This window comes from Mobula birostris, chromosome 2 (assembly GCF_030028105.1).
Source record: "Mobula birostris isolate sMobBir1 chromosome 2, sMobBir1.hap1, whole genome shotgun sequence".
Taxonomy (NCBI): Eukaryota; Metazoa; Chordata; class Chondrichthyes; order Myliobatiformes; family Myliobatidae; genus Mobula; species Mobula birostris.
Genome location: NC_092371.1, coordinates 148,243,371 through 148,261,159, shown reverse-complemented (window position 1 = coordinate 148,261,159; position 17,789 = coordinate 148,243,371).

The window sequence follows — 17,789 nt, the reverse complement described above, 5'->3', positions numbered from 1 at the left end:
GCCAGGGAACTTAAACTCATCGAAAAGTTTTAGAGCGTGAGAAGTGTCACGAACAAAGGTCGGAAGGGATTGAACAAGGGGGGATAAAACCGTGTCGAGGTATGCGGAAACGAGTTCGGTGGGGCAGGAGCAAGCTGAAACAATAGGTCGGCCAGGACAGGCAGGTTTGTGGATCTTGGGTAAGAGGTAGAAACGGGAAGTGCGGGGTGTGGGAACTATAAGGTTGGTAGCAGTGGATGGGAGATCCCTTGAGCAGATAAAGTCGGTGATGGTGTGGGAGACAATGGCCTGGTGCTCCTTAGTGGGGTCACGATCGAGGGGTAAATAAGAGGAGGTATCCGCGAGTTGTCGCTGTGCCTCGGCAAGGTAGACTTTACCATCCACTCCGACCTTCAACTGTCGGAGGCAGAATGCTCTGTTCTCAGTAAGGGCCTCACGTTTGTCCCCCTTCGCCCACACCTCAGTGAGTTCCGTGCTCGCCATGATGCGGAACTTTTCTTCCGCCGTCTCCGTCTCCGAGCCTACTTCTTCGGCAAGGACTCTTCCACCCCCACCGATGACCCCTTCTCCCGGCTTCAACCCTCCTCTTCTTCATGGACACCCTGCTCTGGTCTTCTGCCTGCTCTGGATCTCTTTATCGCTAATTGCCGACGGGACATTAACCATCTCAACTTCACTGCACCTTGTCCCCATTCCAACCTCACTCCTTCAGAACGCTCTATTCTCCACTCCCTCCGCACTAATCCTAACCTTACTATTGAATCCCATCCACTGCTACCAACCTTATAGTTCCCACACCCCGCACTTCCGGTTTCTACCTCCTACCCAAGATCCACAAACCTGCCTGGCCTGGCCGACCTATTGTCTCAGCTTGCTCCTGCCCCACCGAACTCATTTCTGCATACCTTGACACGGTTTTATTACCCCTTGTTCAATCCCTTCCGACCTATGTTTGTGACACTTCTCACGCTCTTAAACTTTTCAATGATTTTAAGTTCCCTGGCCCCCACCGCTTTATTTTCACCATGGATGTCCAGTCCTTATATACTTCCATCCCCCATCAGGAAGGTCTCAAAGCTCTACGCTTCTTTTTGGATTCCAGACCTAATCAGTACCCCCCTACCAACACTCTGCTCCGTCTAGCGGAATTAGTCCTTACTCTTAATAATTTCTCCTTTGGCTCCTCCCACTTCCTCCAAACTAAAGGTGTAGCTATGGGCACTCGTATGGGTCCTAGCTATGCCTGCCTTTTTGTTGGCTTTCTGGAACAATCTATGTTCCGTGCCTATTCTGGTATCTGTCGCCCACTTTTCCTTCGCTACATCGACGACTGCATTGGCGCTGCTTCCTGCACGCATGCAGAACTCGTTGACTTTATTAACTTTGCCTCCAACTTTCACCCTGCCCTCAAGTTTACCTGGTCCATTTCCGACACCTCCCTCCTCTTTCTAGATCTTTCTGTCTCTGTCTCTGGAGACAGCTTATCCACTGATGTCTACTATAAGCCTACTGACTCTCACAGCTATCTGAACTATTCCTCTTCTCACCCTGTCTCTTGCAAAAACGCCATCCCCTTCTCGCAATTCCTCCGTCTCCGCCGCATCTGCTCTCAGGATGAGGCTTTTCATTCTAGGACGAGAGAGATGTCTTCCTTTTTTAAAGAAAGGGGCTTCCCTTCCTCCACTATCAACTCTGCTCTTAAACGCATCTCCCCCATTTCACGTACATCTGCTCTCACTCCATCCTCCCGCCACCCCCCTAGGAATAAGGTTCCCCTAGTCCTCACCTACCACCCCACCAGCCTCCGGGTCCAACATATTATTCTCCGTAACTTCCGCCACCTCCAACGGGATCCCACCACTAAGCACATCTTTCCCTCCCCCCTCTCTCTGCATTCCGCAGGGATCGCTCCCTATGCAACTCCCTTGTCCATTCGTCCCCCCCATCCCTCCCCACTGATCTCCCTCCTGGCACTTATCCGTGTAAGCGGAACAAGTGCTACACATGCCCTTACACTTCCTCCCTTACCACCATTCAGGGCCCCAAACAGTCCTTCCAGGTGAGGCAACACTTCACCTGTGAGTCGACTGGGGTGATATACTGCGTCCAGTGCTCCCGATGTGGCCTTTTATATATTGGCGATACCCGACGCAGACTAGGAGACCGCTTTGCTGAACATCTACGCTCTGTCCGCAAGAGAAAGCAGGATCTCCCAGTGGCCACACATTTTAATTCCACATCTCATTCCCATTCTGACATGTCTATCCACGGCTTCCTCTACTGTAAAGATGAAGCCACACTCAGGTTGGAGGAACAACACCTTATCTTCCGTCTGGGTAGCCTCCAACCTGATGGCATGAACATCGACTTCTCTAACTTCCACTAAGACCCCACCTCCCCCTCGTACCCCATCTGTTACTTATTTTTATGCACACATTCTTTCTCTCACTCTCCTTTTTCTCCCTCTGTCCCTCTGAATATACCTCTTGCCCATCCTCTGCGTCCCCCCCCCCCCACCTCCTTGTCTTTCTTCCCGGACCTCCTGTCCCATGATCCTCTCGTATCCCCTTTTGCCTATCACCTGTCCAGCTCTTGGCTCCATCCCTCCCCCTCCTGTCTTCTCCTATCATTTTGGATCTCCCCCTCCTCCTCCAACTTTCAAATCCCTTACTCACTCTTCCTTCAGTTAGTCCTGACGAAGGGTCTCGGCCTGAAACGTCGACTGCACCTCTTCCTACAGATGCTGCCTGGCCTGCTGCGTTCACCAGCAACTTTTATGTGTGTTGGCTGAAAATTTCCTTTCTTTTGTCTTTCTCCCTTCTTAAAGAGCGGAGTGACATTTGCAATTTTCCAGTCCTTATGTGCATGATTTCCCTTAACAATTACTTTTTGTTAACAGAAATTCTATTACAAAATAGAGACAACTACAGGAACATACCTGTATGAAATTGGAACAGAAGCAGAAACTATCTCTCTAAATGTTAGTAGATCCTATCCTTAAGCATCCCCTCTAACAATATACCCACCACCAATTCAGACTCACTATCCTGGCATGTTTTTGCTACTCTTCAAATAATAGTACCTCGTTAGCCACACTCCAATCCTCAGGAATCTCTGATGAAGCAAACGGATGAAGCAAAAATCTTTGCAGGAACTTCTGTAACTTCTTCTCCAGCTTCCAACACGGTCTGAGAATGCACCAGGTCAGGTCCTGGGGATTTACCCACTCAACAGACTTAAAGGCTTCCCTGGTAATTTGTATGTCATCCACTCATTTCTCCATAGTAAAAACTGAAGAGAAATATTCATTAAAAATCTCTCCCATTTCTTTTGGTTCCACACTCAGAGGACAATGTTGGTCTTCAAAGGGACCCATTCTCTCCATTATCACCCTTTTACTTTTAATATATCTGTAGAATCACTTGGGATTTTACTTCACTTTGTCCGGCAGATCTTTCTCATATCCTCTTTTTAATCAGAGAGTCAAGGAACATTACAGCCCTGAAATAGATCCTTCGGCCCCTCTAGACCATGGAATTATTAATCTGCCCTGTCCCACCAGCCTATACCCAGACTATAGTTCTCCATCCCACTCTTGTCCACGTGCCTATCCAATTTAATTTAATTGCTGAATCTGAACCCACATCCATCACTTCTGCTGTAAGCTTGTTCCACACACTCACCATCTTCTGACTGAAGCAGTTCCCCCTCATGTTACCTTAAAGATTTCACCTTTCACCCTTAACCCATGATCTTTAGTTCTAGTCTCACCCAATCTCAATGGGAAAAAACCTGTTTGCATTACCCTATCTATACCCCTCATAATTTTGCATACCTCTATCAAATCTCCCCTTATTCTCTTATGTTCCAGGGAATAACGTCCTAACCTGTTCAGTCTTTCCCTATAACTCAGGTCCTCAAGTCCTGGCAATAACTTTGTAAATTTTCTCTGCACTCTTTCGATCTTATTGACATTTTACCTGTAAGTAAGTGACCACAAATGCACACAATACTCCAAATTAGACCTTACCAACGTCTTATACAACTTCATCATAACATCCCAACTCCTGTACTCAATACTTTGATTTATAAAGACCAATGTACCAAAAGCTTTCTTTAAGATCCTGTCTAACTGTGATGCCACTTTCAAGAAATTATGGATCTGTATTCCCTAATCCTTCAGTTACTTCGCTCTTCTCAAGTATGAGGAGCGTTTGATAGCTCTGGGCCTGTACTCACTGTAGTTTTGAAGAATGAAGAGGGATCTCAATGAAACCTATTGAATATTGAAAGGCCTAGATAGAGTGAATGAGGAGAGGATGTTTCCTATAATGGATGAGACGAGGAATTGAGGCACAGCCTCAGAACAGAGCGATGTGATTTAGAAAAGAGATAAGTTATTTCTTTAGCCAGAGGGTAGTGAATGTTTGGAACTCATTGTCACAAATGGCCAAGTCATTGATTATATTTAAAGCAGAGGTTAATAGTGAGGACCTGCACCAGGACCTCACTATGATATGTGAGATTATGAGTGCATAGATAGGATAGGAAAGGAATTTGTACGTCCTCCCAGAGGAACCTGTGGGTTTCCTCCAGGTGCTCTGGGTTCCTCACACAGTCCGAAGATGTACTCGTTAGTAGGTTGCTTGGCCATTGTAAATTGTCCCGTGAGTAGGCTAGGGTTGAGTAGGTGGGCTGCTGGCGGTGAAGCTTGAAAGGGAGAAAGGGCCTATTCTGTGCCATCTCTAAATAAATAAATAATTAACAGGTAGTGAGACATTTTTCACCTTCCTAGAGATATCTGTGATCAGAGGGCATAGATTTAAGGTAACGGTTGATAGATTTCGAGATTTAGGGTGGAGATGGATTGTACAGAATCCCTCCTTCCATCAACATTAGACTCTTCCCAGTTCACCTACCACTCAAACAGGTCCACTGATGATGCCATAACCTCAACCATTCATTGGGTCCTCTCCCACCTGGAAAATGATGCCTTATATGCCAGGAGGCATATTATTCTCTGACTTCAGTTCTAATACAATCATCCCTCAGCGCATGATGGGTAAACTGTCCTTGTTGGGACTCATCACCCCACTCTGTAACAAGATCTTTGATTTCTTGATGGAAAGACCCCAGTCAATCTGAGTTAGAAGCAATAAGGCGTACCTTATAGGTTGAGTGAACTTGGCCTTTTCTCCCTGAAGTGACGGAGGATGGAGGTGACCTGATAGAGGTATATAAGATGATGAGGGGCATTGATCGTGTGGATAGTCAGAGGCTTTTTCCCAGGGCTGAAACGGCTAACACGAAGGGGCGTAGTTTTAAGGTGTTTGGAAATAGGTACCGAGGGGATGTCGGGGTGAGTTTTTCACACAGGGAGTGGTGGGTGCATGGAATGCACTGCCGGCAGCAGTGGTGGAACCAGATGCGATAGGGTCTTTTGAGAGACATGTTTAGGAAAGTAGAGGGCTATGCGGTGGGGAAATTCTAGGCAGTTTCTGGAGTAGGTTACGTGGTCGGCATAACATTGTGGGCCGAAGGGCCTGTAATATGTTGTAGATTTCAATGTTCTATTTTCAATACCTCAATTTCCATCACACTGAGCACTGGCGCCTCCCCCTGTTGTTCACGATGCTGACTCATGACTGCAGTGATCGATCAGCACAAACTATATCAGGCTCACTGACGATAAAACAGTGGCTGACCACATTAACAATAATGATGAGTCAGCATACAGAGAGGAGGTAGAAAGGCTCGTTAAATGATGAGAGAACAACAAACTGAGTCTCAATGTGGACAACAAAATAAAGAGGGTTGTGGACTTCAGGAAGGCAGATGTGAACCACTCTCCAATGGTCTGCCATGGAAGAGTGAAGAGCACAAAGGTCCTTGGTGTCCACATAACAGACAATATAACCTGGACCCACAACACCTCCTTACTAGTTAAGAAGGCACAGCAGCATCTACACTTTCTGAGGAGAATTAGGCTTGCAAAGCTCCCCACCCCAGTAACGATGTTTTACAGGAGCATCTTCACGAGTGTCTTATCTGGTTGCATCATTGTGTAGTACAGAAGCTGCAAGGCATCACACCACAAGACCCTACAGAGGACAGTAAAAACTGTCAAGAGGATCATGGGCTCTCGCTCCCTCTATTTGTGACATTTACTGGGAGCACTGCAGACGAAGGGCCCAAAGCATTGTTGAGGATCATTACTACCCATTCCACAATCTCATTCCACAATTTCTTCATCAGGAAGAAGGTACAGAAGCATTTGGAGTTCTCTAAGAAAGCATATTTACATATAAACCAGAAGCCTTTGTCCATGATATGCACCATTGACTTCCAACTTTGTTTAGCTGGAAGAAAGTTAAATCATTCAGTGCAAAGGAAAAGCTAACACTTCAGATGGTCGGAGATGGCAAAGGGACCATTAGCACTGATAACCTCGATGTACATGTGACAAATAAACCTGACTGCCTGGCCAATCAGGATATCAGATGATGTGTCCAGGAAACCCATGTTGCTGATACAGACATGTTACTGTTGGGGATATATTTCTGCCTGATGAAGAGGGAATTGGAAAGGAATCCTGTCCCAGTAAGCTAAACCTCCATAAATTTGAGGAGCCAAAGAAGAAGAAGATTTGGAAGGTGATGGATTGCTCAAAGTGTTGACAGGTTGACAGGTTGGAGGAGGATAAAGGAATTATGAGGTTGAATGTCTCCCTGGCAGTAGACCAAAATAAGCAGATAACACTTTTTGTGCACTCAGTAACTGGAGCTTCACCATATTGTACATGTTCCGTGAGGTAAAATTGCAATCAAGGTTAGGCAAATCATTTAGGACTTGAGTTTACAAATTTGATAAAGCTCCTGCTCTATTGATGATCTTAGCTTCCCACATACAATTAAATGAAACAATCAGCCGAATCCTTGGTGCTCCACCATGTACCTTTGTTGGTCACTCACTTTACTAATGAGATGCATCCCTCCCTCTGCCAACCCGACGTCGGCGTGCAACATCATTTACACCGTCATAGCCAGATTACAAACCCAGCACCCGAGTGCCCTCATTACCATTTCGGCTGACTTCAACCATGGCTAGAACACTGCCCAACTTCACGCAGTATGTGAGCTGTACAACCAGAGGGGAGAGAACTCTGGATTTGATCTACGCTAACGTTAAGGATGCATACAGCTCCTCTCCCCTCCCTCCACTGGGAAGGTCAGATCACAACCTGGTGCATCTAAAACCCTGCTACGTGCCTCTGGTGAAGAGTAAACCTGCAACCTCGAGGACAGTGAGGAAATGGTCGGAGGAGACTTATGAGGCGCTCCAGGGTTGTTTTGAGGTGACAGACTGGCAGGCACTCTGTGAGCCACATGGAGAGGATATTGATGGGCTCACAGAGTGCATCACTGATTACATCAACTTCTGTGTGGACTACAATGTTCTGACAAGAACTGTCCTTTGTTATTCAAATAACAAGCCATGGGTAACAAAGGACATTAAGGACATCCTGAACGCTAAAAAGAGGGCGTTTAGAGATGGAAATGGGGAGGAGCTGAGGACAATATGGAGGGACCTGAAAGCCAGGATCAGGGAGGCTAAAGACAGGTACAGGAGGAAGCTTGAGTGGAAACTCCGGCAGAACAACATGAGAGAGGGGCATGAGGACCATCACTGGGTTCCGGCAAACTAGCAACAGAGGAGCTGAAGGCAGTGTGGACAGAGCCAATGAACTTAACCTGTTCTTTAACAGATTTGACATTGTGGTCCCCGCCCATCCCCCACATGAGTCATCTGTTGTCGGCCCCCAACCAACACATATTCCACTCTCCCCTCCTACCCCTCCTCACAGTGCCCCACCCTGCTCTCATGGCTATATCCCTTCCCCACATGAAACCATCACGGTGGGCTTCACAGCTGAACAGGTGAGAAGACAGCTGAAACGTCTCAACCCAAGAAAGGCTGCAGGACCGGATGGTGTCAGTACCAGGGTGCTCAAAGCCTATGCCCCTCAGCTACGTGGAGTACTTCACCATGTATTCAACCTGAGCCTGAGGCTCCGGAGGGTTCCTGTGCTGTGGAAGACGTCCTGCCTCGTCCCTGTGCCGAAGACGCCACGCCCCAGTGGCCTCAATGACTACAGACCAGTGGCATTGACCTCCCACATCATGAAGACCCTGGACAGACTTGTTCTGGAGCTGCTCCAGCTATGGTCAGGCCACAATTAGATCCCCTCCAGTTTGCCTACCAGCCCCTATTAGGAGTTGAGGATGCCATCGTCTACCTGCTGAACCGTGTCTACGCCCACCTGGACAAGCCAGCGAGCACTGTGAGGGTCATGTTTTTTGACTTCTCCAGTGCGTTCAATACCATCCGCCCTGCTCTGCTGGGGGAGAAGTTGACAGCGATGCAGGTGGATGCTTCCCTGGTATCATGGATTCTTGATTACCTGACTAGCAGACCACAGTACGTGTGCTTGCAACACTGTGTGTCCGACAGAGTGATCAGCAGCGCTGGGGTTCCACAGGAGACTGTCTTGTCTCCCTTTCTCTTCACCATTTACACTTCGGACTTCAACTACTGCACAGAGTCTTGTCATCTTCAGAAGTTTTCTGATGACTCTGCCATAGTTGGATGCATCAGCAGGGGAGATGAGGCTGAGTACAGGGCTACGGTAGGAAACTTTGTTACATGGTGTGAGCAGAATTATCTGCAGCTTAATGTGAAAAAGACTAAGGAGCTGGTGGTAGACCTGAGGAGAGCTAAGGTACCGGTGACCCCTGTTTCCATCCAGGGGGTCAGTGTGGACATGGTGGAGGATTACAAACACCTGGGGATACGAATTGACAATAAACTGGACAGGTCAAAGAACACTGAGGCTGTCTACAAGAAGAGTCAGAGCTGTCTCTATTTCCTGAGGAGACTGAGGTCCTTTAACGTCTGCCGGACGATGCTGAGGATGTTCTACGAGTCTGTGGTGGCCAGTGCGATTACGTTTGCTGTTGTGCGCTGGGGCAGCAGGCTAAGGGTAGCAGACACCAACAGAATCAACAAACTCATTCGTAAGGCCAGTGATGTTGTGGGGATGGAACTGGACTCTCTGAATGTGGTGTCTGAAAAGAGGATGCTGTCTAAGTTGCATGCCATCTTGGACAATGTCTCCCATCCACTACATAATGTACTGGGTGGGCACAGGAGTACATTCAGCCAGAGACTCATTCCTCCGAGATGCAACACCAGAGCGTCATAGGAAGTCATTCCTGCCTGTGGCCATCAAACTTTACAACTCCTCCCTTGGCGAGTCAGACACCCTGAGCCAATAGGCTGGTTCTGGACTGACCTATTTCATGGCATAATTTACATATTATTATTTAACTATTTATGGTTTTATTACTATTTAATTATTTATGGTGCAACTGTAACAAAAACCAATTTCCCCCGGGATCAATAAAATATGACTATGACTATGACTATGACTATACCAACAGCTCAATCAAAAGTTTCTGCCTTGCCCACATTTGGTTCTTATTTGAGACCAGACTGTGGTCAGACTCCTGTATATTTCCCATCTTTCACATGTGAGCCCACACTGAGCGCAAGCAGATTAAAAGGCCACAAGGGTGTTTCAATGGAGCCTCTTGCATCCTCACCTGACACCGGTACTTGCGGGTCGCTGCAACAAATGCCGTCGAGTATCGAGGCAGGAAATATAGCTGATTTTACCTTCCCTAAATCAGGACCCGCGAGACAAGTCAGTAATTCCCATGCTAAATTAATAAACAGAAGAGACTCTACAGACGCTGGAAATCTAGAGTAAGACACAGAAAATGCTGGGGGTACTCAGCAGGTCAGGCAGCATCTATGGGGAGGAATAAACAGTCAACATTTCAGGCCGAGACCTTTCATCCAGTCCTAGTGAAGAGTGTTGCTCAGAAACATTGACTAAGTTTCCATACTAGTTCCTTTCTGGAATCCTTCCTGGCTTTTGGAGCTGGGAGGTTGTGCTACATTTGTAATACATTAACCAAACACGATTCAAATAAAATTACCATTTGAATTCTTCATTTAACATCAGGTTCTCCTTAGTTTTTTAGTTTTTTACGAATGTAATATTTGGTTTATTTTTAAAGGATTTGGCAAAAATAAGTATTATTAATTGTTAGTAAAGTTGCCTCCTTTAGTAGGAAGATTGTCGCATCCGGACCTCACTCCCTGCCCTATGATAGCACGTCAGCATATACTGAAGTCCATTGGGAGACAGGATAAATGAGCTGTCCAGCTGAGTGGTCAGGTATGGGGGTGGGGAGACTGCTGTTATCAGAAGACAGAGGAACAGTACTACAGGAATGAAGAGCAATTAATGTAATCATCAGACTGGAGCCTGCTTTACATACCACTGATTGCAAGGTTCACATAGTGGTACCATACTACTGGGTCACACAGATCTCTAACACTGCAAGACTCTACTCTGATTGACATGCTCAGACATCCACTGTGGTTATCTAGCCCTCAAGTGCACATGGATGGAAGTCTGTGTCAGTCTGCTTATGCTTGCGTTTTCTAGTGTTTTTTAAACTTACCATTTCAAAATGTGCAAATGCTTGTGTATAGAGTTATGGGCAAGTCTTTTACATATATAATATATTCTATGATTTAAATGTCTTTGCATGTGTGTGTGCATATAATTTCTTGCCTGATCTATGTTTTTGGTTGCACTTATACATATATTGAATGCAAATATGAGATTACACATCAGTAAGTATTACATGCACACACACACACACACACACACACACACGTATATATTAAATACAAATACTTTATATATTTATTATAGATAGATATAGGCATCCGTTAGTCTCATGAGACCATGGATTTGCGCCTTGGAAGATTTCCAGGGCACAGGCCTGGGCAAGGTTGTATGGAAGACCCGCAGTTGCCCATGCTGCAAGTCTCCCCTCTCCACGCCACCGATGTTGTCCAAGAGAAGGCCATTAGGACCCATACAGCTTGGCACTGGTGTCGTCACAGAGCAATATATGGTTAAGTGCCTTCCTCAAGGACACACACGCCACCTCAGCCAAGGCTCGAACTAGCGACCTTCGAGTCACTAGACGAACGCCTTAACCACTTGTGTAATATAGATAACACATGTGTAGTATCACATGTATAAATGGAACTTTTGAATTATTGAACTATTAAACTATAATGACATATATGACCATGAGTTAAATAGGTTTTTTTTTATTTTTAGCAGGAATTTGCCTGACCAACATTTCATTCAGGCAAAAAGTGAACACCGGAAGACTGTATTGATTGCTATTGCTAAGGTCACAGATCTCAGCAAGAGATGCCTCAGGAGCATTTGTTCCAATTACTTCTAATAGGATCTTCCCTTCTAGTTCTTAATATTCCCAGTTTACTTACAATGGTAATGGAAAACCCAAATCTTGCTGAGGTAAATGATAATCATTCGCTACCATTTCCGAATTTAGAATGATTTTTACCCTGCCCAGTATATTATAGAACACATACACATGAAGCAATATCATGGATTAGAAAGCTCTGTCAAAGGACTATTGCCATCAGTCTTGATGAAGGGTCTTGGTCCAAAAGGTTAACTATTCATTCATTTCAATACATTCTGCCTGACCTGCTGAGTTCCTCTAGCATTTTGCTTAGATAGAAACATAGAAAATAGGTGCAGGAGTAGGCCATTCAGCCCTTCAAGGCTGCACTCCCATTCAGTATGATCATGGCTGATCATCCAACTCAGAACCCTGTACCTGCCTCCTTCTCTCCATACCCCCAATCCCTTTAGCCACAAGGGCCATATCTAACTCCCCTTTAAATACAGCCAATGAACTGGCCTCAACTATTTACTGTGGCAGAGAATTCCACAGATTCACCACTCTCTGTGTGAAGAAGTTTTTCCTCATCTTGGTCTTAAAAGACTTCCCCTTTATCCTTAAACTGTAACCCCTCGTTCCGGACTTCCCCAACATCGGGAACAATTTTCCTGCATCTAGCCTGTCCAATCCCTTTAGAATTTTATACATTTCAATAAGATCCCCCCTGAATCTTCCAAACTCCAGCGAGCATAAGCCTAGTCGATCCAGTCTTTCATAATATGAAAGTCCTGCCATCCCAGGAATCAATCTGGCGAACCTTCTTTGTACTCCCTCTATGGCAAGAATGTCTTTCCTCAGATCTGGGGATCAAAACTGCACACAATACTCCAGGTGTGATCTCACCAAGGCCTTGTACAAATGCAGTAGTACCTCCCTGCTCCTGTACTCGAATCCTCTTGCTATGAATGCCAGCATACCATTCGCCTTTTTCACAGCCTTCTGTACCTGCATGCCCACTTTCAATGACTGGTGTACAATAATACTCAGGTCTCGTTGTACCTCCTCTTTTCCTAATCAGCCACCATTCAGGTAATAATCTGTTTTCCTGTTCTTGCCACCAAAGTGCATAACCTCACATTTATCCACATTAAATTGCATCTGTCATGAATTTGCCCATTCACCTAACCTATCCAAGTCACCCTGCATCCTCTTAGCATCCCCTTCACAGCTAACACTGCCGCCCAGCTTCGTGTCATCCGCAAACTTGGAGATGCTGCATTTAATTCCCTCGTCTAAGTCATTAATATATATTGTAAACAACTGGGGTCCCAGCACTGAGCCTTGTGGCACCTCACTAGTCACTGCCTGCCATTCTGAAAAGGTCCTGTTTATTCCCACTCTTTGCTTCCTGTCTGCCAGCCAATTCTCTATCCACATCAATACCTTACCCCCAATACCGTGTGCTTTAAGTTTGCACACTAATCTCCTGTGTGGGACCTTGTCAAAAGCCTTTTGAAAATCCAAATATATCACATCCACTGGTTCTCCCCTATCCACTCTACTAGTTACATTCTCAAAAAATTCTATGAGATTCGTCAAACATGATTTTCCTTTCACAAATCCATGCTGACTTTGTCCAATGATTTCACCGCTTTCCAAATATGTTGTTATCACATCTTTGATAACTGACTCTAGCATTTTCCCCACCACTGATTTTAGGCTAACCGATCTATAATTTCCCAATTTCTCTCTCCCTCCTTTTTTAAAAAGCAGGGTTACATTAGCCACCCTCCAATCCTCAGGAACTAGTCCAGAATCTAAAGAGTTTTGAAAAATTATCACTAACGCATCTATTATTTCTTGGGCTACTTCCTTAAGCACTCTGGGTTGCAGACCATCTGGCCCTGGGGATTTATCTGCCTTCAATCCCTTCAATTTGTTTTTCCTTGGTTTTCCAGCATCTGGAGATAGCCTCGTGACTGTCATCAAACATGGATTTGAAAAAAATCAGCACATTTATTCAAAGGATCGCACAGCAACACGACATGGATCATAAGCAACAATGCAGAATTAAATGAAGTCAACTTGAGCAGAAATTAAATGTAGGAGAAATGTAAGCTGGGATGAAGCATCTCCATCACCATCTTTATACAATGACAACCATTGCATGATTCCAACCCAGGCAATGGAACGTTTCATTAACCTCAATTTATATAATTGAAGACCCCACCCACTCTGCACATTCACACTCTTCTCCCCTTTTCTATCAAACAGGTTACAAAAGCCTGAAAACACATACCATCAGACTCAAGGACAGCTTCGACCCTGAAATTATAAGACTTTACATAGTTCCTAATTAGATGAGTTAGATTTGACCTCATTATAATCTTGTACCTTATTGTTTACTTGCACTACAATTTCTCTGTAGCTGTTCCAAGTTCAAGTATAATTATCATTGAACCATACATGAATACTCATGTGTACAAAACAGCATTCCTCCAGGGCCAAGATACAAGCCACATTGCCAAGAGTTATACACAGCATAAGGCACATATAGCACGTATAAGATAGCAAGTAAACATACAGCCACACAAAAAAATATATAGCTAAAGTCCCTGAGCTGTAGATTGATGATACATTGATGTTATTGGCATGAGCAAGCAGTTCTCAGCAGTGCACAGATGAACATACGTATGCACACATGCAAGCAATCCAGCCTGTCATTCTTCTGGTTGAACACTGGAGGGCAGCACCGATGGGAGGGGCCAGCTCCCAACTCAGCATGGATGCTCCAGCGTCTCCTCTCCTGGACAGCTGCAAAAGGCATACCCACGGCTTAAGGCACAACCAAGCCACACAACTCCCCCACCGCCTGTCTCATCAATAAAAAAGAGAAATGGACTTACAGCATTTTACATTATCAAATGTCCAACAGGGTCTTGCGATTACAAGAAAAATGTCCAAGACAATCATTTGCTGTCAGACTGCATAACATCTTCGCACACCAACTCTGATGCCTTTCGGTAACAGGTAGCAACATGGTCCGCACCAAAACCAGTTCTTCCACCAACTTACTGGTGAGGTAGACAACAGCTCAAAAGTTCATTTTCTTGTCAAAGTATGCATGTGCAACACAACACTGATATTTGTCTTCTTCAGATTGCCATGAAATATACACGAAAAAGAAAAAGAAACAGAACTCACAGACTGCAGAAGCTGCCACCCCTCCTCCACAGAAAAATCAGCAATAATAGCACCAGATCTCCACCCCCTCCACAGAAAAAAACAGTGACAATAACAATCACCAGCCCCCTCACTCACAGAAAAAAAAAACAGGGACAATAACATTCCCTGACCCCTTCATTCGCAAAAAAAAAGCAAGAGTAGCATCAAACTCCCCTCCACTCTCACACAATAAACTAACGACAACTTACCCTCCAACTGGCCTCAAGAAAGAAAACACTGAAAAACTGAAGGAGACCCATATAAAGTACAGTCCAATCACGTAAATCTCAGAACAACGAACAGTCCTTCCGTGACTCAGAGCTCACACCTAGTCCTAATGATGGCCTCCATTGGGAGTGCTTGCTGACAATCAGGCCTCCATAGGGATGATCGTTAACTGGGTCCGAGTACCACCAACCTGGTGGCCTTCGTCAGGAGCGATCGCTGACCCCATCCACATTCACCTCAATGCTTCAATATGGAGTTATTCATAACCCTGCGCCCCATCTTTGGTTTTATCCACGAGACAGCTCGTGTTCTCATCTCTGACCTTCACGAGGCAGGTCCCTGGACACAGCAGGGTGCTGGATCATTCAACCGAGTTCCAAACTGCACGTCACAAGCTCCAACAAATTCTATAACACAAACAAGACCAAAAGAGCAAGCTGAAGGCGTAGAAAAAGTGAAATAATTTTAAAGGCTTGCTATCTGAAAGATGTCGCCCAAGGAATCATTGTTCGCTGGCACCATCTTGACTGGAAGCATATGAAGCAATAAAAGAATGCAGAATATAGTGCTACTGTACAGAGAAGGTGCTGTGCAGACAGAAGGTAAGTTGGGAGATAAAGAGGTCGTTTAAGAGTTGTGGGGTAGGTACTGTCCTTGAGCTTGGTGGAGAATATTTGTATCTTTTACCTGATGGAAGGGTGAACAAGAGAGAATGTCCAGTGTGCTAGCGGTCTTCGATTACGTTGACTGTTTTCCCACAGCAGCGGGAAGCATAGACAGGGTCCATGGAGGGGAGCTTGGTTTTCATAATAGACTAAGCTGTGTGCAATTGTTACAGAGAATATAACTGACAGTAAATATCATATTGGAGATAGGATCCTGACTTTGATTAAATGTGCAGCCTTTTATTTCTGCTCTTGCAGAACATCAGGTCTGACTAAATGAAAGTGTCATTCTTTGGACGGCATTAGCCAGTTGAGTTGTGTCGCAGCAACAACTTTGCATACAACGTCAGTAAGACCAAGGGATTGACTGTGGACTTCAGGGAGGGTAAGTTGTGGGAACACACACCAGTTCTCATCGAGGGATCAGGAGTGGAAAGGGTGAACTGTTTTAAGTTCCAGGATGTCAACACCTCTGAGGATCTATCCTGGGCTGGACATATTGATGCAATTACAAAGGCGGCATGACAGCAGCTATATTTCATTAAGAGTTTGAGGAGAATTGATATGTTACCAACGACACTCATAAATTTGTACAGATGTACTGTGGAGAGCATTCTAACTGGTTGCATCACCATCTGGTATGGAGGGGCCACTGCACAGGATCGGAAAAAGAAACAAAGTTGTAAACTCAGCCAGCTCCATCATGAACACTAGACGCCCCAGCACCCAGGAAACCTTCAAAAGGCGATAGCTAAAGAAGATGAAACCCATCATTAAGGACCCCCATCACCAGGACACGCCTTTTTCTCATCACTACCAACAAAGAGGAGGTACAGAAGCCTAAAGACACACACTCAACATTTCAGGAACAGCTTCTTCCCTCTGCCATCAGATTTCTGAATGTACAATGAACCCATGAACAATTCCTGAGTATTTTTCTTTCTCTTTTTGTACAAATTATTTTTTAATGGATACTCCTTATTGTAACTTATAGTTTTTATTACTATGTATTGCAATGTACTGCTACCGCAAAACAAAATCCATGACATATGCCGGAGACATGGGGCAGAACGGATATCAATAAGATTGAAAGAGCACAGAGAAAATTTACAGGGATTTTGCCAGGACTTAAGGACCCGAGTTACAGGAAAAGTTTGAATAGGTTTGGGACTTAATAGGAGAGATCTGATAGAGCTATACAAAATTAAGCGGGGTATAGATAGAGAAAATGCAAGCAGCTTTTCTCACTGAGATGGGGTGAGACTAGAACTAGTGGTCATAGGTTAAGGGTGAAAGGCAAAGTATTTAAATGGAACCTGAGGCGAAGCTTCCTTACTCAGAAGGTGATGGGTGTGTGGAACCAACTGTCAGTGTGAGTGTTGTGTGTGAGTTACTCTCAGTCAGATATGTAGGGCAGACCATATCCCTTGCAAAGCCAAGAACAGATTGTCCATTTCAGAAAAAAAAATTATCTTAAAGGCACATGGAAATACTCAAGGATATGTTCAAAACCTCCTTGGAAAAATACCATATCCACACTGAATCGTGGGCATTCTTGGTCCATGACCACCCGGATTGGAGTAGGAGCAACTGAAGTAGCACTTAGGATGTTGAGTCTACACAAGGACAGCAGAAGGAGCATGCCATCTCAAAAATCAATCACTGGCTTTTCTCATCAGACCATCAGGCACCTCTTGCCCCCTCTGTGGTAAAGCTTGAGTATCCTCTATTGTTCAGGCACTTCAAAAGCCATGGAACCAGAGTGGAAACAAATCATCCTCAGTTCTGAAGCATTGCCTGGAAGCAGCAGAAAGACACAGTCCATTAAGTCGCTGTAACACATTCCCTTTCTTTAGTACGTGGGAGTTTTCCGTATTCCTGCTATTCTACAGGATTCAGATAGAGTAAAATCTGCATTTCAGATCACCTTTACATATAAAGCATTAATGAGGCTACCAGACCCCAGATTTTGCTTAACAAACATTTACTCAGAGAGCATTGTGTCACATGCACACTCAGGCAGTTATTTGTATAGCAACAAATGGGACTAAAGGCTTGTTGATTTTAGCATGAAATCTGTTGATTAATGGAAGCAGCATAATCACAACATTTTCCATGTCTGTGTTATGAAGGTGTGGGGAAACAGCAGCTCCTGAACAAATTACTAATATGTGAAAATTAGACATTAGTCTAGGTCTGTAAAACACCAAACAACATAAAGAAGCAAATGTTGCCGCTTTACATATAGAATACAAGGTTGCCTTGTACAGATAATTACACAGACAAAGGAGGTGCTGTTGTAGAGTGG